Source organism: Vicugna pacos, unplaced genomic scaffold (genome assembly GCF_048564905.1).
Source record: "Vicugna pacos unplaced genomic scaffold, VicPac4 scaffold_19, whole genome shotgun sequence".
NCBI classification, from domain to species: domain Eukaryota; kingdom Metazoa; phylum Chordata; class Mammalia; order Artiodactyla; family Camelidae; genus Vicugna; species Vicugna pacos.
The window spans coordinates 23,001,408-23,028,972 of NW_027328740.1; the positions used below are offsets into that span (position 1 = coordinate 23,001,408).

General features: G+C 33.7%; 1 pseudogene; it reads right to left on the reverse strand.

Annotated features, from left to right (window-relative positions):
• Positions 1–534: 534 nt before the first annotated feature.
• Positions 535–27,565, reverse strand: part of LOC140693381 (heat shock transcription factor, Y-linked-like) — a 55,197-nt pseudogene continuing 28,166 nt past the window's right edge.

Below are 27,565 nucleotides of genomic sequence, written 5' to 3' on the forward strand. Positions count from 1 at the left end.
AAGTGCCACCCTGAGGATGCAAGTTTGTCTTTGTCTGGAATATAAAAGCAACATAAATTATTGACTAGAAAATGTAGTGTAGACTCTTGAGTGCAGGAAATGAAAGCACCAATTGGAATGCTTTGAGAACAGCACAAAGAAGACCATAGATAAAATTACTTCTTTAATTCTACCACATGCTGTATGTGCCATCTAAGACTACATAATTTGACCTTTTTGATTCCAGGGATGACATAATAGACCACGATCCCTGGGCCGGTTCCAGCATTTATGTACTGTCCAACCTATCCAAACTTAACACATTTCATACTTTCCAGGTTGAACCAGAAATCAATTAGTAATTTTCCCTCTCTCCATGTTTTATTCTTTTTCCAAATTTTTCCATTTTTTCTTCCTCCTTACAAGAAATTACTTAAATTTACTCCCATAGTGTTCAATAAAAAGATCATAACAATCAAATATCTACTTTTATCTTTTAATGTTATCTTAGCCTCTCATTTAACTCTTTACTATATTTTAAAAAAATAAGGAAAATACAGGTACGCATCTATGTTTATTGTTCAAATAAGAAAATTGCAGTTATTTGTCAACATATGCCAACATCAATTTCAATCTTTGTTATCCTGTATAATCTGGTAGTCCTCTGGTAGATCAGTTGTAATTAGGATGACATTCATAAACTGAAGATGTCTGATGAGTTGGCTTTGAAAGAGATGTAGCTGATGTACCAGCTATCACTGGCACTGGAAAGCGTGGGTTGATCCCTGGTTGAAGTTTAGGAAAACGAATTTCATTGGCAGATATGTTGTGATATCTATTTGGAAAAGTAGAAGGCTCCAACATCAGTCCAAAATAATTGCTCTGTATGGGACAGAAGATGCTGTACTGAGAAGTACAAGTTGTAGTTGAAATGGAGTTCACCACATGGCCATTTGTTTCAATGTAGCTGCTTTGAGAGTGCCTGTGGACAGTGGTCAACTGATTTAAAATAACTCGTTGATCCACTGCAATTTTTTCTGATGGTCTAACTGACATTGATGACAGAGGAGAAAAATCACTTCTGATCGGGGTAGTTGTACCACCAATTATGTGGCTAGTAGAGGGCTTTCTTATTAGAGACATGTTTAAAATTGCAGAAGGTAAAAATGCACTTTCTCTATTAGTGTCAGCCACAAAAACAGAATTATGATTATCCATATTGCCCCCTGCATTAAAGTGCTTCTTGTTGAAATCTTCAGCAAATGAAGACACCAGAGAAGAATTTTTAATCCCAACTCTCCTATTTATTCTCACTAAAAGCTGGGGAAAGCCTCATTTAAAATTTGGATTATGATAGAAATGCAGCTACAACAAAATGATAAACATTTTAGTAATATTTTAAACCATAATACAAGACTACAATAATCCTAACCTATAAAACCTCAGATTCCCAGTTTACTATGCAAAGATAATATCATCAAAATATGAACATTGCTGACGACATTTTGAAGTTCCTTATTTGGAAACTACACATTTAAATAGTATACTGATCAAATTTAAGTAGTTAACAATTGCTTTAATGGTGAATGGCACTTTTTAAAAGCAGCCTTAATACCTTTATTTAGATTTCTGGAAAGACTCATTGTTGCAAGCATAGGTTCTCATCATCTAGACTACTTAAGGCACTGTCCTCATTTTTTAGAAAAAAATAAATTATTTTAGTCTTAGTAGATTTATAATATTTTGAAAATCTAGCTTTACATTTATATTACCATTGACTGATGTGCAAAATAAAATTTTATATGTAAGTTACCAAGTGGTAACTAAAATTTCTGAATACCTTTCTTAAAACAGAGACTTCTTTTTCTTCTGTCAGAAAGTCAGATAGACAAGCAGACCTTTGAAAATTCTGCCACACTTTCCTAAACCCATGAAGGTTAAGCTGACTAAGTAAACTTTCCATTCTTCCAGTTTCAAATATTCTGAAAGGGGCCTATCTTTCCAAATCTTCCTTCTTAAAGACATCTTCATCAATCACTATGAAAGATTCATTATCATCCCAACAGATGGATTTCAATTGGTCACTCCCAGCCATTTTCCAGAAATTTCTTGGAAATGTCAGAGAACGAAAATCATTATATTCACCTGGTTCAGAAACACAATGTGTGTAACATGGTGTTTTTATCAAGGATTCTTCAGACAAAGTCTGAAAAGCATTTTCTTCAATCATAGACCTCACGTCCAAGTCCTCAGAGAATGTTTGATCACACAATAGAGATCTACCGGAGTTTCCTAAACCAGTTGGTCCATCTTTATAAGACACATCTTGAATTTTTGAAGAAATATGTGCCATCTCAAATAACTTTTTCTACAGCTACTTTTCTAATCTGCATGATTTTGAGCAGTGCAGCTTCAAATGGTGCTTTTGCAGTCCTGCACAGATAAACTGCTAGGCCTTCACAATGGTTCTCAACTTGAGTAGATGTGACATCACAAAACGACTGGTCTCCCAGCAACTCAAGTGTAACTTCCAGTCAGTGATTATTTCTAATTCATCCAGTAAAAATGAAACATATATTACATTTATTTTTACAGTGTGATCTCCAAAAATTTTCCCAACAAAATCTTTTAAAATAATTTAATTTTGGGGTCTATGAAATTAAACCAATCTCCATTCTTTTGTACAGAAATTTATACCACATGGTTGAACAGAGTATAAATAATGCACAAAAAATATAAAATAAATTTAAAATTTTGGAATTTAAAGTTAAATTTGTGTAAATCCTGTACAGAATATGTATAGCTATTTCAATATCATTTGTAATTAAAGTGAAACATAATTTGATTTGGAAATGGAAGTAAGTATTTTTCTGTGTACTTTATAATAAGTAGCTCTATATTCAGAACATGAGCAGAATAAATATCAGTTTATTTGTTTTGTATATAAATAAATGGTAAATAATTAGATAAAAATAATGAATCAAATGTAAGAAATCCCAAGGGGTGGAAATTTTGTTTCAAATTGTAATTCAGTTCTATAAGTAAAACAAATGTAATTTTATATTCTACTCTAAAATTACAAAAGAGAAAATCTTATTGTATATTTACAAATATGTATTTTTGCTATTCTTTCACTCAAAGGGTTTTCAGTCCCTAGAAGGAATAAATTTTCTTGTCATCTTTATAATCCATACTCTTGTGGCTTTTGTTTAGTATTCCAAAATGATGTTCATAAATACACTTATGCACAAGATCCTGGGTTCAATAAGCAGTGCCTCCATTAAGGAGCAAACAAACAAACAATCAACAAACTAAGAAATAACTTTATATGTGTGTTGAGGTGGAAAAGACCAGGTAATGCATTTTAGGAAGTAATATGTATCTCAGTCCTGAAACAGTTTATATTGTTAGTAAAATACGGCATTTTAAGGCAAGTGTTTTGTTCACTAATTGTAAATAATAGTTACGTTGTGTATCAGTAAACCGTAGAAGATCCAGTTCTACCAAAATTTATATTCTTTATTTAGAAATAAATTCCATTAAACATAAGCCAAATTCAAAATGAGGGAAAAAAATTTTAAATAAATAAATATACACTCAATTTACAATGTAAATTTTTCTTTCATTATGTGTACATTCCATTCTAACTAAACATTAGCAACCAGAATTAATTGCATATTATAAGTACTGTAAACTATAGTTTAGCTGGGTTTAGTCCTAATTCATAAATATTACTTATCAAATGCAAATAAATATATGTGATACAATCCCTTAAAAAGCAGAGAATTCAAAAACAACTTTCTCAAAAAAGTAGGAAAATTATTCACAGATCTGATCTTTACTTTTTTATAAAAATATTCTTAACAAATTCACTTTAAATAGAATGTAACTAAACATAATAAAAGCCATATATGAAAAATCCATGACTAACATCAACTTCAATGTTAACATACAGGAAGGTTTTTCCCTGGTCGGTCCATTAATAAGAAAATGTAGCTCATTCTCACAAGTACTAAATTACACTACTTGAAGTCCTAGCCAGAACAACTAGTCAAGAAAAATTATAAAAGGCATTCAACTTGTAAAAAAGCAGTAAAATTTTTACAGATGACATAATTAGGCATAGACAGAAAACTCCATAGACTCCTCCAGTGGCTGTTTCAAATAATGAACAAACTTAGTATACTGGCAGAATACAAAATCAATATGCAAATATCTGTTGCATTTTTATATAGTAACAACAAATTATCAGAAAGTGATATTAGGAAAAATATTGTGTGTATATTTATACCACAAGGAATAAACTAGGAATACATTTGCTAAGTGAAATAAAAGGACTAAATATAGACCTATAAATTACAGGTGCAAGAAATATAAGTAAACAAAATAAATAGAAAGATATTCGCTGCTTATGGATTGTATACAATTTGAGGAACTATTCTAATCTATCATTTACATGTTCAGTCTCCCCCATTACTTATTGAATAGATGTGTATTCTTCATTTTATACTCTTGCTTCCTTTTTCATGGGTTAATTGATCATAGGTGTGAGGGATTATATCTGGTTGCTCTATCCTCTTCTATTGATTGGTGTCTGTTTTTGAGCCAGTATCATGTTATTTAAATTACTAAAACTTTGTTGGACTGTTTAACATCAGAGAACTAGTCACTATTAGATTTAATACACTTTTTCAAGATTATCTTGGCAACTCATGATCTATGTGGTTACATATAAATTTTGAAATTATCTGTTCTATTTAATGGAAAAATCTCATGGGTACTTTTACATGAATCACACTAAATTAGATTGCTTTGTGTAGTATGGTTGTTTCAACCACATTGTTTCACATCATTAACATAAGAGATCTTTTCATTTCTTTGGATCAGTTTTAATTTCCTTCATCAATATTTTCTATTTTTTAACGTATACATTTTCCCCTTACTTCTTAAATTCATTTTTATATATTCTATTCATATATATATAATTATATATATTATATTTGGAAACAGATTTCTTACACAAATACAACAGGCAGAAGGCAGTGGCAAGACGTATTCAAAATCCTGAATGAAAGAAACCTGTAATCTAAGATAATTTATCAAGCAAGGATATCCTTTAGATTAGAAGGAGAGATAAATAACTTCCACAAAAGCAAATACTAAAAGAATTTAGCAACAACAAAAAAATAATGTAATATTTACTCTGAAACAAAAAGCAGGATGCTGTGGAAAGGAGAAAGGCATAATTAGACTGGCAATATCTACAATGTATTACAATAGAATAAACATGATGTTGTAAAACAGGACATCAAAATTTTTATGGGTCAGAGAGTGAAACAGAAGAATACAGAGAATTTTCTTCTTGTTTCTGTTCTCTATAGGAGGGGTTAGAATTTCTATTCCTATCAGTTAAAATAAAAAGATATAGTAATATGTCAATATACATACAAAACAGAGTAACCATAATTCAAAATCTTACAATGAAGTCACAAAGCCAAAAAGAAACCAAGATAATAACAGAAAACTTATCAAGCCACAAAAAGAAAAAGAAATGAACAATAAGGAAATATCAAATCAACTGGGAAATGAAGTTCAAAATGTAAATAAACACCAGTCTATCAATAATTATCACAATTATTAATGGACTTAGCACTTCAATCAAAAGATATATATTGTCAGATGGGATAATATAACAACACTCTACATTATGATGCAGAGAAGAGACTCACTTAATAAAAGGAACACAGATTAATTGAAATTCAGAAGATGGAAAAGTATATTCCATGCAAAGGGACATGACAAGAAAGCAGGACTAGCAGTACTGACTTCACACAAAATAGACTTTACAACAAAGGCCATAGAGAAAGATAGACAAGGACATGACACAATGATTAAAGGAGCAATAAAATATGAAGTTATTAAACTCATTAAGATATATGCACTCAAAATAGGAGCACCTAAATACATAAACAAATACTAATAGATAAAAGGGAGAAATGGATAGGAACACAATCACAGTCGGAGAATATAACTCCCCATTACCATCAATAGACTTGTCTTTCAGACAGAAAATTAATAAGGAAACCAAGATACAAAAATATATGATAAAATAATTGGAGTTCGTTGATATTTTCAAAACAGAACTCCTCCCCAAAGAGAATATACATTCTTTTCCAGTTCAGATGGAATATTTTCTAGGAAAGATTATGTACACAGGCACAGAAGAAGCTTCAACAAATTTAAGAAGATAAAAATTATTTCAAGCAACTTTTCTGAGTATAATAGCATGAAACTAGAAATCCTTCACAGATAAAAAGGGAGAAAAAATTACAGCATTAAATTAAACACCATGGTACTATAACAAGTCGGGGAGATGAAGAAGTAAAAGAAGAAATTAAAAAATATCTTGAGAAATATGTCAAAACACTACACAAAGTCTATGGAATACAGTAAAAGAATGCTTAAGAAGGAAGTTCATAGTGACAAGGCCCTCCTCAATGTAGAAAATCAATTTCAAATAAATAATCTAACATTCTATGTAAACTAATCATGAAAAGAAGAGCAAAGAAAACCAAAAGTCAGCAGAAAGAGAGAAATTAGAAAAATCAAAGAAGAAAGAATTGAAATACACATTAAAAAATAGAAAAAATCAATCAAACTATTTTTTGAAATAGTAAACATAATTGACAAAACTCTGATCAGTCTCAACAACAAGAAAATGGAGAGAACACAAATAACATAAGAAATGAAAATGGAGAAACTAAAAAGAGCAAAACAATTTTGCTTAGTATCATAACTGAATACCATCAACAAATGTATGGAAACAAAGTGGATAACAAGGAAGAAATGGACAAGATTTTGGAAGCATTCAGCCCAACAGTATTACATCAAGAGCAAATTAAACATTTGAAGATACAGATTACCAGAAATGGAATAGAAGTATTAATAAAATAAAAAAAATTCTGCAAACAAAAATTCAGACCCAAATAGCTTCATTGGGGAATTTGACAAAACATACATAGAAAAATCTATACCAGTCCTCCTCAAACTCATCCAAAAGATTGATATGGAAAGAGTACACCCAACCTCACACCATGAGGCCAACATCAACTTGATACCGAAACCAGACAAAGACACTTCCCCAAGAGAAACCTACAGGCCAATATCATTGATAAACATAGATGTAAATTCCCTTAAGAAAGTATTAACAAACAGAATCCAACAACATGTAAAAAAGATCATACACCATGGTCAAGTTAGGTTCATCCCAGGAACACAAGGGTGGTTAAACTTATGCAAATCAATCAATAAATTGTGATAAACCATATCAATAACAGAGAGGACAAAAAACCACATGATCACCTCACTAGATGCAGAGAAAGCATTTGATAAAAATTAACACCTATTTGCAATAAAATTCTTATCACAGTGTGCATAGAGGGACCATATCTCAACATAATGAAAGCTATTTATGACAAACATATAGCCAGCAAAATACTCAATGGTGAAAAACTGAAACACTTCTCACAAAAACCTGAGACAAGACAAGGTTGCCCATTCTCACAATTTCAATTCAATATAGTCTTGAAATTCCTAGTCACAGCAATCAGGCTAGGAACAGAAATAAAAGGATACAGACTGGAAAAGAAGAGGTAAAGTTGTCATGATAGGCAGACATGACACCATATGGAGAAAACTGTAAAAGCTTCACAAAAAAAAACTTAGGCTAAAAATGGAACTGGGCAAGGTACCCAGAGTAATGTACAAAAAACCAATTGCATTTCTGCGGGGGGCCACTCATGACCTGAGGGCTGCCGAGCACAGAAACTGGGCCTAAACTCCCAGAGTGTGGGGCGTCAGGCTCTCAGGTGCCATTGAGTTATTAAGAACAGGGGCTTCTGGAAAGAGAGATACAAGTCACACAAGTTAGTGATCTTAGTAACAATCACCTGAGTTACTAATACACAAGTCACACAAGTTAGTGATCTTAGTAACAATCACCTGAGTTACCAATACACAAGTCACGATGTTAGCCTAGAGGAACAATAACCGTAATTAATGATGTTGGCTCTTGGGGAACGGTTAGTCTTGATTGATGAGAACTATAAACAATAATGATGTATATAACAATACACAAGTTAATGATTTTAGTACACATTGTTAATAGATCATAAAAACAATACCGTTGCCTACGATACCGTTGCCTATGGTTAATAGATCATAAAAACAATACCGTTGCCTATGATACCGTTGCCTATGGGTTAAAAGCATATAAATTAACTGCTGGAAATAAACTCGAGGTCCACTCTTGACCTAGCATCTTGCGGGCTAGAGTGAGACCCTCTCAGCCCCACCTTTTAGTCTTGTCTTTAGTCTTGTCTTTCTTTTCTCAGTCCTGCAGCACAGGTTTCTGGACCTGATCGATTGTCGGCTGGCTCCGACACATTTCTTTACACTACCTTTGAATCAACAGGAAAACAAATTATAGAGACAACCACTTTTATAACTGCACCCAAAACTATAAAATGCTTAAGAATAAATCTGACCATGTAGGTGAATGAATTATACATGGAGAACTAGAAAACTTTGATTGAGGAAATCAAAAAAGAATTGAAAAGATACCCAATGGTCTCATAATGGAAGAAACAAAATGGTTAAAATGGTCATACATCCAAAGGCAATCCCCAGACTTAATGGGATTTCCTATCAAATTATGCAAAACTTTTCTTTTTGGGACTGTAACAAATGATCCTAAGATTTACATAGGGTCATAAAAGATCCATAATTTCCAAAGAAATATTAAAGAAAAAGAAAGAGGCTGGAGGAATAAACCACCAGGTCTCTATACACTATTGTAAAGCTACAATAATCAAAATGACATGATATTGGTACAGAAACAGGCATATGGACCAATGGAACAGAATAGAGAGCCTAGGAATAAATCTAAATGCCTATGTTGAACTAATCTTTGACAGAGTAGCCAAGAATATGACAGAGAAAAGACCATCTCTTCACCAACAGGTGTTGGGAAAACTGGATATCAGCATCAGAGTAATGGAGCTAGAAAAATCATTCACTCCATACACAAGAATAAACTCAAAATGGCTTGAAGACTACAAGGTAAGGCAAGACACAGTAAATCTCCTAGGAGAAAATATAGGCAAAACACTCTGACATAAATTTCAGCAATGATCTCCTAGAATAGACTACCCAGGTAAGGGATATAAGAGCAAAATTAATAAATGGGACCTAATTAAACTTATAAGCTTTTGCACAGCAAATGGAACCACAAACAAAGCAAAAAGACAACCTAGACTTTTAAAGAAAATATTTTGAATTGATGCAACTGACAAAGGCTAAGTTTCCAAAATATAAAGAGTTCATTCAACCTAATAATAATAATACATAAAAAAACAAGAAACACAATCTGAAAATAGGCAGAAGAACTAAACAATCAATTCTCAAATAGAGACATACAAATGCCACACAGATATATGAAAAAAATTGCTCACTATCATTATCAGAGAAGGACAATTCAAAACTCTAATGAAGTATCACTTCCCAATAGTCACAATGGCCATCATTCAAAAGTCCACAAACAATAAATGCTGGGGAAGCTGTGGAGAAAGTTATCCCTCCTACACTGATGGTAGGAATGTAGTTTGGTGCAGTCACTGTGGAAAACATGATGGGGATACTTCTAAAGTATAAAAATAAACTTAACAAATGATCCAGCAATCCCACTTCTGGGTATATATCAAAGGGAACCTTATTTCAAAAAGAAACCTGCACCCCAATGTTCTTAGCAGTGCTATATACAACAGCCACGACATGGAAGCAACCTAATTGTCCAACAACAGATAACAGTATACAGAAGTTATGCTGTATTTACACAATGGAATAATATTCTGCAATAAATAATGATAAAACAATGACATTTGCAGCAAAATGGATGCTCCAATAAGTGTCATTGTAATAGAAGATAGCCAGAAACAGAAAGAAAAATAACACATGACATGATATATGTAGAACTTAAAAAAAAAATTTGGATGTGAACACTATGATTTCATCTACAAAACTGAAACACACTTGCAGATCTACTTAATAATCTTATGTTTACTGCAGAAAGTGACTGGTAGAGGATATATTTGGGAGCTGTATATTTATAAATTTTATCCACTATATACAAAAATAGATGTTTTCATAATTTCTTTTGTATGACACAGGGCAGTAAGTTAAATATCGTGAAGTAACGTTTAAGAGGCACAGAAATATACGCTTGTACGGGGACACTGTGCAATACACCACAGATTGACACATTGTTAATGGCATAATTCAATGATAAATAAATGAATAAATATGTAAATAAAGAAATAAGTAAATAAATAATATTTAATAATAAAAGAAATACAAAGATTCACACTACATAATTTTACACATCAAAAATCTAGGAGAAAACAGAAAGAATAAAGAAGAAATTTGAATGAATGGGAGCAAAGAAAATAACAAGAGAAACAATTGAAAAGATAAAAAAAATTATACCTAAGTCTGTTTCATTTCAACATAAAGTGGACAAATGTTTTGATTGGCTAGGAAAATAAAGACTCAAATATAATTAGAAATAAAAGAGAAGATATTACTCCTGATGTTGTAGAGGTGCTTAGCATCATAAAAGATTACCACTAGCCAACGATTTGAATGACCTAGAACAAAAGACAGATCCCCAGAAACATATGTCTTCCAACACTGAATCAAGAAGAAATTAGAAAGTTAAATACATCAAAAGTGTGTATGAGTAAATCAGTAATCCAAACCTCCCAAACTAGAAAAAGTTTACAAGATGACTTTACTGGTGAATTCTGCCATACATTTGTAGACAATTTTTCACCAATTCTTCCCCAAAACTTTCAAGAATTTGAAGGGGGTGAAAGATTCCAAAGTTGTTTAATGATGCTATCTTTATTTGCATAAAAAAGGACATTAGATGCAAAATATAGAACATTATCCCTGATGAACCTATGTGCCAAAATCTCAACATAACACAAGGAAAATGAATTCAACAACACATTTAATGTATCATACACATACATATGTAAAGGGATTTATCCCTGGGTTTAAGGATAAGTCAAAATATTCAAATCAATAAAAGTGACCTGCCACACTAATAGAATGAGAAATAAAACACACATAATCATCTCAATAGTTGCAGAAAGAGCATTATATATAATGCAACATCCATTTAAGAAACTCTCAACAAATTAAATTTACCCTGTCAGTGGCACGATATCATATATACACAAACACTGTGTGGACAGAAGCGAAGCAGTTCACTGTTTAGTGATTCTTAGAAAAAGGGTTTATATAGGACATGCACAGTGCCTCACATATCATCTAAGTTATAACAATGTTAATAATCTTAAACTATTTATGTCCCCATGCTCCTGCAGTAAGCACAGGATGTTAAATGATCAAGGATTGTTTTAAAGTTCATCACGGAACTTCATTAAGTAGATCATTTCTTATTCAGATGGCTGTGCCTGTCTTAGGTAGCCCTCCTCTGAGGATCTTACCCAGAATAGGATATCCAGCCAATCATACTTGATATATTGAGAAGACCATTTGCTACCCAGACTTTATATGTGACATTCCTCACACCTTGTTTATCAGTTCAGCCCATGGGCTTATTCTCTAGTGCAGACAGGGGCCTACAAACCAAACATCCCTTGACAGAAAACTGATGAAGAAAATTTTATGTATATATGCAGTGTAATCAATACTTTGCATTCCTATCAACAGTGTCCACGGTGTTCCTTTTTCTCCACAATCTCACCAACATCTATATATTTTCTTTTTGATGAGAGCCTTCTGACAAGTGTGAGGTCTTGTCTCATTTTTGGCTTATGACTTTCCTAATAATTTGTAACTCTGAACATATTTTCATGTGTCATTTAGTCAACTGTATGTTTTCTACAAAAAATTGATTCAGATCTATCTATCCAGTTCCTGCGTATATTTTTTTTAATTGGATTGTTTGGTCATTTTTGTTGTGGTGGTGTATGATTTTGCCATGTAGTTGCATATTAACACTTGATTGGAAAATATCACTTCTTCCATTGTGTTGGTTGACTTTTCATTGTATTTTTCATTTCTTCTGCAGTGTAAATCTGTTTAGAGTGATACAATCATATTTTGTTAGTTTTGCTTCTGCTTCCCTTGCCAGAGGAGACATATGTAGAATCAAATTAAGTCCAATGTCAGAGTGTACTTCTTATATTTTACACAAGGATTCTTTGTTTTCAGGTTTTATGTTTTATATGCCCAGGAGTGGGATTGCTGTGTCATATGATAGGGCTATTTTTATTATTTAAAGGAACTTCCATACTGTTTCCAAAGTGGTTGCACCTATTTTTATCCCACCAACAGCATTGGAGAGTCCCTTTTTCTCCACAACCTCCCGAGTACTTATTATTTGTAGACATTTGGATGACAGCCCTTCTCACTAGTATGAGTTAAAACATTATTATATTTTTGTCTTGCCTTTTTATAATGATTAGCTATGTGAGCAAGTATTTATGCTCCTGTTTGTCGTCTGTGCGTCTTCTTGAGGGAATTGTCTTTTGCTCATTTTCTGGCTGTGTTGCTGTAGATTTTTGAAATGGAGTTTTATGAATGATGTGTGTATTTTAGAAATTAGCCTCTTATTGATTGCACTGTTTCCAAATGTTTTCTCCAATTTGGAATTTTATCTTTTCATTCTGTTTATTTTGGTGTAGAGAAGCTTTTAACTTTAATTTGGATCTGTTTGATTATTTTGCTTTTTTTGTTTTCAGCTTGGTAGTGTGACATAAGAAAATTTCGCTACAATTTATGTCTTGTTTTGCCTATGTTAGTTTCCAGGACATTTATTGTGTCATGCATTAGATTCAGATACTTAAAGCATTTTTAGTTTATATTTGTACAGTGTGAGGGAGTGTTCTAATTTCATTGATTTACATGTAGCTGTCTAGCTTTCTCAACATCACTTGCTGAAGACTGTCTTTCGGCATTGTATATTTTTGGTTCCTTTGTCATAGTTTAGTTGACCATAGGTGTGATGTTTTATTTCTGCCTCTGTGTTCGTTTCCAGTGATATAGATGTTTGCTTGTCTTCCAGCATTGTGCTGTTTCGATTACTGTTTCTGTAAATCTGGGAGGGATATGGGTTATGCCTCCAACTTTGTTCTTTTTCCTCATTGTTTCTTTTGCAGTTCTGGTTCTTTTGCTGTTCCATACAAATCTTAGGACAGATTTAAGCTCTGTGGAAAATAACTTGTAGGTCGATCTGAATCACTTTATATCTGTAGACATCTTTTGTAGTATGTATATTTTAATATTAATTCCTCTAAACTAAGACCTTGAGATTCCTTTCCATTTCTTTGCATCATCTTCAAATTTATTTATCAGTGTCCTATTCATTTTATTATTTTGGATTTTTCATAGGTTTTTCATTTGATCTGATTTCATATGGATTTATTAAAATTATGGGATATTTCACTGTTAGTGTAAAGAAATGTGACAGTATTTGTATATTAATCATGAATCATCCTACTTTGCTAAAGGTCTTATTAGTTTTAATTGTTCTGGTGTGGAGAATCTTTAGGGTTCTCTATATAGATTATCATGTCATCTAAAATAATAACAGTTTTACTTCATTCAATCTAACTTGAATAACTTTTTTTCTTGTCCGATTACTGTTGGTAGGAATTCCCATAATGTGTTTAAGAGAAATGGTGAGAGTGGGCATCCTTGATTTATTCCTTAATTTGGCTTTGAGTTATTCACTTTTGCATATTATGTTGTCTGTCTGTAATTAATGACTTTATTTATGTTGAGATATATTTCCTGTATCCTAATTTGGTAAGAGGTTTCTGTTTTTGTTGATTCTGTTTTTCTTGTTGTTGTTGTTGCTGCTGTTTTAATGACTAAAAGTTGAAGTTTGTGAAATGCTTTTTATCGATTTATTGGGATGACCACTTCATTTTCCCTTTTGCTTTTGTTAATGTGGTGAATCAACTGATTGATTTCATGCAATTTCAACCCCTCTTATGACCCTGCAATGAATTAAAGTTGATCATGTTGTATGTTTCACTTTAAGTATTGCTGGATTTAGTTTTCTAATAATATTTTTTGACTTTTTTTTCTATATCAATCAAAGATATTGGCTTGAAATTCTCTTTGCTTGTATTTTGTTTGTTGGCTTTGCTTTCAGGGTAATGAAAGCTTCATAGATTTAATTTGGGAGTTTCACACATCTTCACTATTTTTGAACAGTTTGAAGAGTATAAGTTCTGCTTTTTATTTTTGTACAGTTCTCCACGTGAGCTGTTTATATCTGCCCTAATATTTCAAGATTTTTTTAAATGCAGATTCTATCTTTCTTCTTGTAATCAGTTTGTTCAAATAATTTGTTTCTCCTTATCCCTGTCTATTTCTAGACATTTGTCTATTTCTTCTAAGTTGTCCAGTTTATTGGCATTTAAGAGTTGACCAAATGATCCCTTTTTTGTATATCTGAGGGAACAATTGTTATTTGTACAAATTTATTTCTGAATTTATTTTTTTGGAGCGTCTCCCTTTTCTTCATGATTCACCTGGCTAGAGGTTTTTTGATATTGCTTATCTTAAAAAGAAACAAAAAACAAAATCTTTGGTTTTATTACGCTTTTGCATAGTTGTTTTAACTCTCTAATTTATATTTACACTTGCAATATTTAGGATTATGTTTTTTCTTTATTTTAATATTTTTTAAATTGATTTTTATTTATTTTACAAAGTTGTCTCAAATTCCATTGTAGAGCACAATTTTTTAGGTACAATTAACATATATACATTTGTTGTCCCATTTTTTCCACTGTGGGCTGCCGTGAGATCTTTTATATATTTCCCTGTGCTGTAAAGTAGAATCATGTTTATATATTCTACAGTTGTGACCTCCCAGTTTATCTCTTACCAACCCCAAACTTTGGTAACCTAAACTTTGTATTCTCTGCCTGCGAGTGCATTTCTGTTTTGTATTTATGCGTTTTTAGTTTGGTTTGGTTTTGTTTTTAGATTCCACTCATGAGCCATCTCATATGGTATTTTTCTATCTCTTTTTGGCTTACTTCACTTAGACTGATTTTCTCCTGGACCATCCATGTTGCTGAAAATCGCATTATGTTGTCAGTTTATAAGAATAACTTCTATTCCATTCTATAAATATACCACAACTTCTTTATCCAGTCAACTGTTGATGGACATTTAGGGTGTTTCCTTGTCTTGGCTATTGTAAATATTGCTGGCTATGAACATTGGGGTGCAGGTGTCTACCTGAAGTAGGGTTCCTTCTGGATTTATGCCCAGAAGCGGGAATCTTGGGTTATATGGTATGACTATTCCTAGGCTTTTGAGGAATCTCCATCCTGTTTTCCACAGTGGATTCACCAACCTGCATTGCCACCAGCAGTGAAGGACGGTTCCCTTAAATCCACAGCCTCTCCAGCATTTGTCAAATTGTGGATATTTGAATGATGGCCATTCTGACTGGTGTGAGGTGATATCTCATTGCAGTTTTGATTTGCATTTCTCTGATAATCAGTGATATTGAGCATTTTCTGATGTGCCTTTTGATCATTTGTATGTCTTCCTTGGAGAATTGCTTGTTTAGGTCTTCTGTCCAATTTTGGATTAGGTAGTTTATTTTTTCTTATTCAGTTGGATGATCTGCTTGTATACTCTGGAGATCAAGCCTTTGACGGTTTCATATGCAAATTTTTTTCCCATTCCGTTGTTTGTCTTTTTGTTTTACTTTCAGTTTCTTTACTGTTCAGAAGCTTGTAAGTTTCATTAAGTCTTATTTGTTTATTCTTGATTTTATTTCTTCTATGAGAAAATTTTCCAGACTTATGTCAGATAACGTTTTGCCTATACTTTCCTCCTGGAGGTTTATTGTATCTTGTCTTATGTTAAAGTGTTTATCTATTTTGAGTTTATTTTTTTGTATGGTGCTCTAGTTTCATGGGAGTTTTCTAGCTTCATTGAATTACATGCTGCTGTCCAGTTTTCCCAACACAAGTTGCTGAAGAGACTGTCTTTATTCCATTGTATATTCTTGCCTCCTTTGTCGAAGATTAATTGACCAAACGATTGTGGGTTCTTTTCTGGGCTCCCTATTCTGTTGCATTGACCTATATGTATGTTTTTCTACCAATACAGTGCTGTCATGTTGACTATAGCTCTATAGTATTATCTAAATCGTTAGCGTAAAGAAATGCCACTGATATTTGAACCTTAATCTTGTAACCTTCTACCTTGTTTAATTCTTTCATCAGCTGTAGTAAATTTTGTCCGGATCTTGCAGGGTTTTCTATATATAGTAAGATATTCTCTGTATATACTGAGACTTTTACCTCTTCCTTCCAATTTACATCCCTTTTACTTCTCTCTCTTGTTTGATTGCTGTGGCTAGGACTTCCAAGACTATCTTGAGTAGCAGTCGTGATAGTGTGCATCCTTGTCTTGATCCAGATTTTAGTGGGACGGATTTGACTTTCTCACCATTGAGTACTATTCTTGCTGTAGGTTTGTTATCTATAGCTTTCAAGATGCTGAGATATATTCCCTCTATGCCCACTTTGGTGAGAGATTTTATAATACGTTGGTGTTGAATTTTATCAAATGCTTGTCCTGCACCTTTTGAGATGATCATGTGGTTTTGGTTCTTTCTCTTGTTGATGTGCTGTATTACTTTGATTGATTTCCATATGTTGAACCACCCCTGTGTCACTGGCATCATCCCTACTTGGTCATGGTGTATAATCTTTATTCTGTGTTGTTGGATTCTATTTGCTACTATTTTGGTGAGGATTTTGGCGTCTGGGTTCATCAGTGATATTGGCCTATAATCCACTTTTTTGGTAGTGTCTTTGCCTGGTTGTGGTATCAGGGTGATTGTGGTTTCATAGAATGACTTTGGGAGTATTCCTTCCTTTTCAATCATCTGGGGATTTTGAGAAGGACTGTTATGAATTCTTCTTTTATGTTTGGTTGAATTCCTCAGTGAATCCATCCAGTCCTGAACTGCTATTTGTAGGGAGGTTTTATATTGCTATTTTGATTTCATTTCTAGTGCTCTGCTTTTTCCATGGGTTAGTTATATATTGATTCAGTCTTGGTGGACAGTATGTTTCCAGAAACTTGTCCAACTCCTCTAGGTTATACTTTTGGTTCAATATAATTTTCATAATATTCTCATAAGATATTCTGTATTTCTAATTTTTTATGGTATTTTCTACATACTCCTTTCTTATCTTGGTAATTTGTGCTCCCTGTCTTTTCTTCTTTTTGAGTTTGGCCAGAGGTTTTTTGGATTTTCTCACTTTTTGGAAAAACCAGCTTTTGAATTGGTTGATATTTTCATATGGTCTTTTTAATCTCTATTTTATTTATTTCCTCCCCAATATTTTAGGTTTCATTCCTTCCACTGCCTTTTGGGTGTTTTTGTTCTTCTTTTCCTAGTTCATTCTGTTGATGGGTTAAATTGTTTAATTCTGGTTGTTCTTCTTTTTTGAGGAAGGCTTGTATCACTATAAACACCCCTCTCAGCAATGCTTTTGCTGTGTCCCATAAATTTTGTGGGGTTTTGTTTTCATTTTCTTTTGTCTCAAGTAACTTTATTTTTTCAGCTTTGATTTCTTCATTGACCCATTTATTTTTTAATAACATATTTTTTAATCCCCATGTTTTCCATTTGTTCGCCTTTGTTTCTCTGTGTTGATTTCTAGCTTCATGGCATTGTGTTCAGTAAACATGCTTTAGGTAAATTCTATCTTCTTAAAATTGCTGAGGTTTCTTTTGTGCCCATGTCCATCATGAATCCTGGAAAATGTTCCACGTGCACTTGAAAAGAATGTATATCCTATTTTGTGGGGGGTGCAATGCTCTGAAAATATCCACCAAGTCTAATAATTCTATTGTATTATTTAACTTCTCTGTTGCCTAATTTATTTTCTGTCTCAATGATCTGTCCAGTGATGTTAATGCAGTGTTGAAATCTCCAAATATGAATCCCACTTTAAATCTGTTAGTAATTATTTTATGTACTTATGTTCTCCTGTATTTGGTGCATATGTATTAACGAGTGTGCTATCCTCATATTCTATCACTCCTTAAATCATTATAAAATGTCCTTCTTTATTTTCTTTATGGCCTTTATTTTAAAGACTATTTTGTCTGAAATCAGTTCTGCAACACCTGCTTTTTGGCTTTTCAAATTTTATGGAATACCCTTTTCCATCCTTTCACTCTCAATTTTTATGTGTCCTTCTCTCTGAAGTGGGTCTCTTGTATGCAGCATTTGAAGGTTCTTGCTTTATTATCCAGCCTGCCACTCTATGATTTTCGACTGGAGCGTTTAGTCCAATAACATTTACATTAGTTGATGATAGGCTTATGTTTATTGCCAATTTGACCTTATCTTTGCAGTTGATTTGGTATTTCCTCTTTGTTTCTTTCATCTTCCTTTTATGGTTTGGTAATTTTCCTTTATATTGTCATGAATTTTCTTTAGTTTAGTGACTCCCTGATAAGTTTTTTTCTACTTGTTACCCTTTTTTAAAAGTCCATTATACCATTACTATAACTGCTTTTATTAAATGGATAGTAACATGATCTCAAACCCATCCTACCGATAACAAAACATTTTAAAAAGAAAGATAAAAAAATTCTCTATTTTCCTGTCTCCCTCTCCCACTCTCAATGTTTTGTATGTCTTGTTTTCAAATTTTCTGTTTATTTTATTTGTAATTCATGAGTTATCACCTTTCTAGCTGTGAGTTTCACATTTCTGTAGCATCCTGCTGCTTTTCTTTTTAAAGAAGACATTTCAATAATTCTTTTTGCATGGGTCTAGTTTTGCTGAACTTTTGAAGCTTTTTCTTGTCTGTAAAATACTTTATGTCTCCTTCTACCAGAAACGATAGTCTTGCTGTTAAAGTATCCTAGGATATAACATTTTTATCATTCAGGACTTTAAATATATCTTGCCACTGTCTTCTGTCCTGTAGTATTTGTGTAGTGAAATCAGCTGGGAGCCTTATTGGGATTCCGTTGTAACTCACTCTTTGCTATTCTCTAGCTGTCCTTAGGATCATATCTTTATCATTGACTCTGGCCACCTTAATTATATGTCTTGTTATGGGTGTATTTGTCTTCTCCCTGTTTGGGACACCCTGAGCTTCCTGTATTGGATATCTGATTCCTTCTTTAAGTTTGGAAAGTTTTCAGTCATGATTTCAACAAAAACTTTTGCAATCCACCTTGATCTTTCTTCCCCTTCTGGGACTTTTATTATGCTAAATTTTGCATGCTTTCTATTATCCCATAGGTCCCTTACGCTTTTTCCATTTGTTTCTCATTGTTTCTCTTGTCACCCTACTGATTGGGTGCTTTCTATTGTCCTGTCTTCTAAGTCACAAATTTGTTACTCCGCATTATCTAGTCAGCATTGTGAACCCTTTAGATCATTCCTCATCTCAGTCAGTGGGTTTACCTATTTTACTCGGCTCTTCTTTATAGCTTCCATTTCATTTTTGACATATTTTGTATCTCTAAACACTATCTATTTTCTTTCCTTCAGTATTTAGATGTCTCCATTTTTGAAATCTTCATCTAGTAGGATATCGATGTCTATTTCACTGATCGTTCTTTCAGGGGATTTCTCTTATTCTTTTAATTGGGAATGGTTTCTCTGTTTCTTCATCTTTCTTCTACCTCTCTGGCACTGTGGTTTATGGAGTATCAGTTATCTACTGTGGTCCTAAATGAGAATATCTACCTAATGCCTAGGTAGTAATACAACTTAGAAAATAGAAAAGAGAGAGAGAGACAATAAGAATTTTAAAGAAGGGAGAGATAAAGCTTTGAAGATGTTGTATACTGAATAATATTAAAACAAGTTGAAGCAGAGTTTTGAAAAATAATAATAATAAAAATATTTTAAAAAATTTCAAAGGATTGAAATGGGGGTATATATAATTGCCTAAGAAATAAAAATTAAGAGGGTAATAGAAAATGGAACCGGTAAAAACAGATTAAAACAAGATGGTGGTTTTGTCCTCCTGGAGACTGTGTACTTTTAATGTAAAGTCTTTCTATATTCATCCTGTTTTGGAAGCTCAGCTTGCTGTTTCCAGAGGCCCTCCATTGGAGCCCTCATCTTTGCTGCTACCAGGGCATGTTGTCAAGCAGATCACTCCTACACCCAACACTGGGTCAAGTTCAGCTCATTTTACTGTGGGCTGGCTTGTCACTGCCCTGCTCGATGCTGCAGTCAGATGTTGCAGACTGACCAGGCTGGATTGTGCATCACGCCCTCTCCCAGCACCATCGTCAGGGGCTGCATTCCAGCTCAAAAGTTGAGGGGCCACCCGCGCCCTCATGTTGCCGATCGCTCTGCTGCTCTGTGCCAGTATGCGCTCTGCCTCAGGTCTGCAAATCAGAAGTGGGCTCAGGGAAGACTGAGGAACAGCCCTGTACCTGGTCTGGGCCAAAATCCACCTCCTTGTTTGTCTTGGCAGACAAGTTCTCTGAGGAACCAGGACAGTATGGTCATATTTGCTTCATGCTGTCGACAAGTCTCAGTCTGGCCCTCGATGCTGCTAAGTCCTTAGGTGTAGATGCAGGTTTTGCCCCCACTGCTGCCTGGGTGCAAAGCACCTGAGGCTATGGTGGCTGTGTCTGAGCCCCAGCTCTCTTTACCTAGAAACTTTTGTGGAGTTTCAGAGATGGGGATTGCACCCTTCCCCCAAGAGGGCACATCTGCCCTGTTGTTTTATGGAGGGCCCATGTTGTTCTGCCCTGTGCACCCACAGCCATGGCTCAAAACCCACTCAATTCTGCTGGGCTGCCGCAGTGCAGCCATCCCCATCACCACCCAGTTCAGGCAGCATGACCCAGCCCTCATCTTCAGGGCTGAATCTTGGGCTGGGTGTCTGTGCCTGTTTAACTTAGTTCTGTCAGTCAACATATACTCTGTAAAGATCCAAGACTTGGAGGCTCCCCCTCCATCCTGCCAAACTCTCAGTTGGAGAGGGGAGACCGAGTGAATGAGTGCCAGTCCATCTTTGCAGCTTCCTCCCCATGGGACCTGTCCCACTCTGTTTTGCCTTTTCTTCTTTCTTTCTTCCTTTTCTCCTACCAGATTTTATGCATCTTTACCTTTTGAAGTGGACAATGTTCTGCCAGATTTCTGCAGGTTCTCTGGTTAGCTGAGTGAGTCTGTGGATGTGAGTCTTGGTTCATTTGTGGGAAAGGGTGAGTATCGAGCATCCTTCTACTCCACCACTTTGGCCTCCACCCCCAAAAAGGCTCCCTTTATGGTGGAAGATAAACACAGCCTGGAAGTAGATGGAAGAGACATTTCATGGAAATGATAAGAAAGTGCAAATTGCAATGCTCAAGTCATACAAAATACATTTCAAAATAAGGGCCACAGTGAAAGATACATCTGAGATTATATAATGAAAAAGAGATCAATATTAAAATAGGGTTTACACTCATTCAATTATATATGGACCCAACACCATAGATTCTAAGTATATAAAGAAATATTAGTAGACATGAAGGAATTAATTGATTATAAAACAATAATAATAGATGAATTTAACACCTCAATATTCTGAAAGCCAGATCATCCAGAAAGAATATCTGTAAGGAAATAGAGGTCTTAATAATATATTATATCATTTAAACCTAACTGGGTTATTGGACACTGAATCAGAAAAGCAGAACACATAAACTTTTCAAGTGTGCACAGGATGTTATCTAAGGAAATAACCACAAATTATGTCATGAAATGTGCCTCAGGATCTTTAAGCAAGTATAGATTACAGCAAGTATTTTTCCATACACATAAATATGAAACAATGCATCAACTCTAGAAACAACAAGAAAAGCCCAAACATGCGATTAAACAACATTCTTTAAAAAAATAAAATAAAACAAGGTCAAAGATGAAATCAAAGTGGTAATAATATCATACTTATAGACAAATTACAATGAAAATATAGCTTCATAAAATGTATGGGATGCAGCAAAGACAAATCTATGAGAGAAATTTAGGACAATTAATGCCTTCTACAAGGAACAAGAAAAACCTCACACAAAGGACCAAGCATACCACGCAAAATAACTAGAAATAAGAACAAAACCCAAAGGCATTTGAATGAGAAATCTTTAATTAGTAGGTTTAAAATAAATGAAATAAAAATCAAAAAATAAGTTAAATATCCTAAAATCATGAGCAATTATTTTCTTAAAAATATTAACAAACTGGTAAGCATTTAGCCCTGCTTATCAAGAAATACACAGAGTGGACCCAAACAAAATAAGAAATGAAAGAGCAGAAATAACATCTGATATTACAGAAATGCCAAAAAATTATGAAAACACTATGAGCTGTTACGTGACCACAACTTGGGCGACCGAAATCTATTGGACACATTTCTAGATACGTGCAGCCTACCAACACTGAATAAAGAGAAAACAGAAAACTTGAAAAGAGCAATCAGTATAAGCTAAATAAAATGTATAATTTTGAAAACACCCCTTGAACAAAATGCCTGAATGCCTTCACTTAAACCTCTTTCCCCCCAACTAGTTTAAAAAATGAATGAGGAAGGACAATTCCCAAAGTTATTCCATTAGGCCACCATTACCCTGATAACAAAACCAAAGACATTACCAAAAAAAAAATGAAAATGAAAATCCAATATCCTAGATGAATATACATTGAAAATCCTCAAAAGAACATCAACAAATCAATCCAGCAATACATAGAAACGATTATACATGATGATCAGTTGGATTTCTTTCAGAGTCACAAGGATGGTTCAAAATACACAAGTCAATCAGCATGACACATATCTAATAAAGGAAAGACAAAATTCACAGGACCAGGTCAATACACACAGAAAAAGGATTTGACAAAATTCAACATACATTCATGACCAGAACTCTCATGAAAGTGTGTATAATGGGAACATCTCGCAGCATAGTAAAGGCCATTTATAACAATTTATACTACTCAGAGGGAAAAGCTGAAAGCCTTCTGGGTAAATTCGGGAAGAAGGCAAGGACTCCAACTCTCACCACTTCTGTTCCATAGTAATACAAGGAAGGAAAAGGAAAAGAAAAAGAAGTAAAAGAAACACAAAATGGAAAGAAAGAAGCAAAATTGTCACCAGTACTAATGGCATAATCATCTACACAGATAGTCCTAAAGGCTCCACACTGACTGTTATGAATAATAAATAATTTCAGTAAGGGAGCAGGGTACAAGTTTAAAGTAAAGAAGTCTCTTGCATTTCTACACATTAATCATGAAATACCCTAAAACTGACATTTAAAGCAATACTACTTAAAATCCCATTCCATGGAATATCTTGGAATAAATGTAACCACATATGTGAAAGATCTACACACTGAAAATAATAAAACATTGACAAAGTATATAAAAATGATTCAAAGAAATGGAAAGATGTCTTGTGCCCTTGGATTGAAAGAGTTCATATTGTTAACATGGCCGTAACACAGAAAGAAACCTACAGATTTAGTGAAATTAATGTTATGAAGCTGTAGAATTTTCCAAAGAAGCAGAAAAAAATAACTCTAAGTTTTACATGAAACCATTAAAAATAGTCCAATTGATCTTGAGAGAAAACAACAAATCTGGAGATACAACCCTCCCAGATACCTTACTATACTAAAATCCTACTGTAATAAAATCAGCATGACATTGAAACAGAGACATAATCAATAAAAACAGAGAGCATAGAAACATTTCCACACACCCATGAGCAATGAATCTATGATAAAAGAGGCAAAAGTATACAATGGATAAAGACAGTCTCGTCAATGTTTGGTGTTGGGAAAGCTGGACATATACATGTAAAACAGTGAAATGAAAGCATTCCCTGACATCATATACAAAAATAAACTCCAAGTGTATTAAGGACTTAAATGTAAGACCTGATCATATAAAACTGATAGAAGGGAATATAGGTGATACCATATTGGTAAAATATCATAGGAATATTTTCTTATATCAGTCTCCTAATGCAAAAGAAATAAAAGCAAAAATAAGCAAGTGAGACCGAAACAAACTTCAAAACTTCTGCACAGCTAAGGAAACAATGAATGAAATGAAAACACTGTCTGTGTAATTGGAGAACATTTTGGCAAATAATTCAAGTGACCAGGTTTTAATAGAAGTAACATGGATTTAGTTTACACAACTCATTGTGAAAAGCAAAAACCCAATCAAAGACAAGAGCAGAGTAACTGAGTTAATATTTTTCCAAAGAAAACTTACAGATGAGTAATGGGCAGGTGATAAAATTGCTCAACTTTACTAATTATTAGGTAATTGCAAATCAAAACCACAATGAGGTATCACTTCACACTGGTAAAACGGCTATTATCAAATAGTCTACAAATGGAAAGTGTTGGAGACGATGTGGAGGTAAGAAATCTCTTGTATACAATTGGTAGGAATGTAAATTGGTACAGCTTCTATGGAAAACAGTATTCAGATTTCTTTAAAACCTAAAACAGAACTACCATATGAAACAGAAATACCTCTCCTAGGAAAAATCTGGGGAAAGAACCCTAAATTGAGAAGAAACAATGTTCACAATAGCACTGTTTTTAACATGAAAGACTGGGAGGCAATCCAAGAGTCCATAGTAGAGTATGGACTTAAGAAGATATCATGATTCTATGAATATGCAATGGAATATTAATCAGACATTAAAAAGTACAACACATTGCTATTTCAGCATCCTGAATGGACCTAGTAAATTTTGTGCTTAGTGAAGAAAATTAGACAACGACAAAAGTATCTAATATAATTAATATGTTGAATCTAAAGAATAACAAATATCTATGTACATCTATCTATAGGCATCTATTGATAGATGACAGATAAATAGGATAGACACATAGATACATGGTAGATAGATAGATAGATAGAAAGATAGATAGATAGATAGATTGATTGATAGAGACAGGGTAAAGAGAGAGAGATTAGATAGGCAAGACTGAAACAGACTGAAAGATATGGGAAAAATTTATGATTACCAAAGTGGAAGGGAAGGACAATTTTATGGTACTATATTGAGACATATAAAGTAGTATACATAAACGAGAGAAGCAACAAGGATAATCTGTATAGATCAGGGAATTATACACAATAACTTATAATAATTGAATGTTAAAGGTATTGTAATAATTTATAATGCAATATAATCCACAAAGAGTTTGGAAACTTTATGCTGTACATCTGAAACTACACAATATAATACATTTACTCTACTTCAATTAAAAATAAAACATCTCATGTATAATTTAGTAATTTTTCCACTGATAGACGCTTCCTTTAATATTGATATATTTTTACTCTTTACCTTTTATGATTTCTGTCTCAAATAATTTCTATTACTCTTGTGAACATGTTACCAGATTGATGTATATATATTTATTGCCCCTGATATCCTATTTTTCTCTCATTAATCCATATATTATAATAGCATTTAAGAACATACCCAAAGAAACAGTTGCAAATTTCTCGTGTCTGCTTAGCATTTTGTTCAATGTTATGCATATTTTTTCCATTTTATTTTTCTCAGAAGAGCTCTTTTCTGTACCCCATGTAAGGTGTCTCAGTTTTGTATTTTTCATCTCATTCATGTTTTGTTTATCTGGTAAAGTCTTTATTTTCACTTTATATCTAAGTGATAACTGTGCAAGGTAGAGTATACTTGGGTGAGAGATTTCTTATTTCAGTAGTCTGAAAATGCCATTTAATTTAAACTTGGCCTATGTTTCCTGCTTAGAAATCTGCTGAAAGTCTAATGGGGGTTCCTTTGTAGATTATCATAACATTTTTTGGCTACCTTTAAAATTTTCCTCTGTCATTGACTAGCCAACTTGCATATGATGTATATTGAAGGAGTTCTCTTTGCCTTAAACTTATTGGTGTATTTTGGCTCACGGACTTGTATATCAGTTCCTTACACAGGTTCAGAAAGTTATCAACTATTACTTCTTTAAATCATCAGCTACCTTCTAACTTTCTTCTCCCTCCAGGATTTCACTCTAAAGTGCACTTCCTGAAGAAGTCTGTTGGCTAGTGTAGAATTTCCTCACTTTTTAATATCTTGTATCCCTGCGCTCCTCCATCATTTCAAGTTTTGTATTGGTGAGTTTGCTAAAGTCTCTTCCACAAAAGCAGTCTGCTCCCAATGCTTTCTGTTGCATTCTTCATCTCAGTTATTAAGTTCATTTTGTCCTCCAATAATATTTGGTTATTTTTTAGTTTCAGTCTCTTTGGTAATGTATTCCTTATCATCATTTGATTTATTCCTAAGCTCACTAAACTGCTATCTGAGTTTTGTTTTTTGTATTGAGTTTCTTTATGACACCTATTTGGATTCTCTATTAGTTATATGGCAATATACCATGACTTTGGTTTGTTTTCTGCACGGTTGACATTGTGTGTCTGTGTGCGTGTGCTTATTCGTGTGTGTCTGTGTCTGTTTTGGTGTCTGTGGCTGTGTAACTGTGTGTGTGCGTGCACTATAATGTTACAGTGATTGGTCATGATCTTGGTAAATTATTGCTCTGATGACACTAAATAACACTTCTGGAGTTGGAGCCCTTGCTTTTGTTTTCTGGTAGTTTGCAATATTGCACAATTTTTGGTTGTACTTACCTAAGCTTCCTCTGATAATATTTCAAAATGTCATTTTCCAGTTGCTACTGTCTGGATAAAGATATGCTTTCATTGTCACTTCTTAGACTTCTCTGGTAGTTAATGCCACTGTTGTCACTGGTATAGTGAACCCTTTCTTTTATCTGATATCCCTTGAGACTCAGTTTACACATTGAGGAAATGTGTAAAGACAGGTGGGTATTTGGAATCAGGCAAGTGCCTTTCCCATGTCCAGTTTTGCAAGGTAACTTGTCTCCACCAATGTGAATGGGGAATTAGGACAGTGTCATGAATGTCTAAGTGTCTGAAGGATGGAATTTCTGTCTCCATTGTGGCTCCCTCCTAGTTACCTGTGACCATGAGTACTGGTGCAGTTGGAGGCAGAAGCTGTGTGAACCACTGAGATGCAGTTTCTTCTGGGATCTCTGAGCCTGTGGACTCAGATACCCTAGTAAGTAGGCCTTGGTTACAGGCACCAAAATTGCTCTTCCCTCAGCTGAGCCTCCTTTATGTGTTTTAGCCCACCAAACTTTAGCTTTACACATGCGTTCTGGAGTATTGTTTTGTGATGTAGTCATTTTTGTTGAGATGTGAACTGAAGTTGTAAGGGGAGAGATAAAAATAGTTTAAACTTATGTCACTTTTTTCAAAGAATATACATTTTCATTTAAAAGCTTAAATTCTAATTAGGACATTATAAGAACAGTAAAGAAATTGAACAAATCACCTCCCTTAAGGTTATAGTACTACAAAATATTCTGAGTTTCCTGGGTTATTTTCTTCATTGTTTTTCCCACA